The sequence below is a fragment of the Limulus polyphemus genome, unplaced genomic scaffold (assembly GCF_000517525.1).
Source record: "Limulus polyphemus unplaced genomic scaffold, Limulus_polyphemus-2.1.2 Scaffold8237, whole genome shotgun sequence".
Classification (NCBI taxonomy): domain Eukaryota; kingdom Metazoa; phylum Arthropoda; class Merostomata; order Xiphosura; family Limulidae; genus Limulus; species Limulus polyphemus.
In genome coordinates this window covers 32,060-33,524 of record NW_013673847.1, presented here as the reverse complement: position 1 = coordinate 33,524, position 1,465 = coordinate 32,060, and positions in this window count along the sequence as shown.

Sequence of the window (1,465 nt, the reverse complement as noted above, 5' to 3'; positions counted from 1 at the left end):
ACTCTGGTCGAGCAAGGAGAACGTCTCATGATTTGACTCTGGTCGAGCAAGGAGAACGTCTCATGATTTGACTCTGGTCGAGCAAGGAGAATGACTCATAACTTGACCCTTGTCCATCAAGGAAAAAAATCCCATAATTTAACCCTTGTCCAGCAAGGAGAATGTCTTATGATTTGACTCTGGTCGAGCAAGGAGAACGTCTCATGATTTGACTCTGGTCGAGCAAGGAGAACGTCTCATGATTTGACTCTGGTCGAGCAAGGAGAACGTCTCATGATTTGACTCTGGTCGAGCAAGGAGAACGTCTCATGATTTGACCCCAGTTCAACAAAGAAAATGTTTTATGACTTGATACTTGTCCAGCAAGGAGAACGTCTCATGATTTCACCCCTGTTCAGTAAGAAGAACGTCTCATTATTTAGTAACTAAAGAGGGTGTTTTCCTTTCATGCTTCTTACAGCCTAGCAACAAGAACTAAGAAGTGAATAGAGAGTTTTGAAGTTATTCGGATGTTGCTACATTCACATATCAAATAATACTCAAGCATATATTTTAACTTTTGAATCCAACACGACACTTTGAAGCTGATAGTCAGCTCGGTGGAATAAAGTAATCTTACTAATAGAAAGGAAAACGTTTGAAAACATAGAAATCAGTCAAAGAAATTAGAAAATAAAACGGAAAGAGAAGTAAAATAAAAACGAAATTATCAAGATATATAATTCAAAAACCAGAGAAAACTAACTTATTAAAGCATACTAGTTAAAAAAAAATAGTTATAAGGAAAGAAAAGAAAAGATTAGAGAAAAACACATGCGTGGAAACTTGTAAATTAATATCATGAATCAGTTAAAGGAACGGGAAACTTTATGACACAGTGAATCAATTAAAGGAACGGGAAACTTGATGACACAGTGAAGCAATTAAAGAAACGAGAAACTTTATGACACAGTGAATCAATTAAAGGAACGGATAACTTGGATGACATAGTGAATCAATTAAAGGAACGGGAAACTTGATGACATAGTGAATCAATTAATGGAACGGATAACTTGGATGACACAGTGAAGCAATTAAAGGAACGGGAAACTTGGATGACACAGTGAAGCAATTAAAGGAACGGATAACTTGGATGACATAGTGAATCAATTAAAGGAACGGATAACTTGGATGACACAGTGAAGCAATTAAAGGAACGGGAAACTTGATGACACAGTGAATCAATTAAAGGAACGGATAACTTGGATGACACAGTGAAGCAATTAATGGAACGGATAACTTGGATGACACAGTGAAGCAATTAAAGGAACGGGAAACTTGATGACACAGTGAAGCAATTAAAGGAACGGGAAACTTGATGACACAGTAAAGCAATTAAAGGAACGGGAACTTGGATGACACGTAATAAAACAAGTTCAAATAAAAGCTATTTAAAAAAGACATACCAATAGTTTTAGAACGTTTC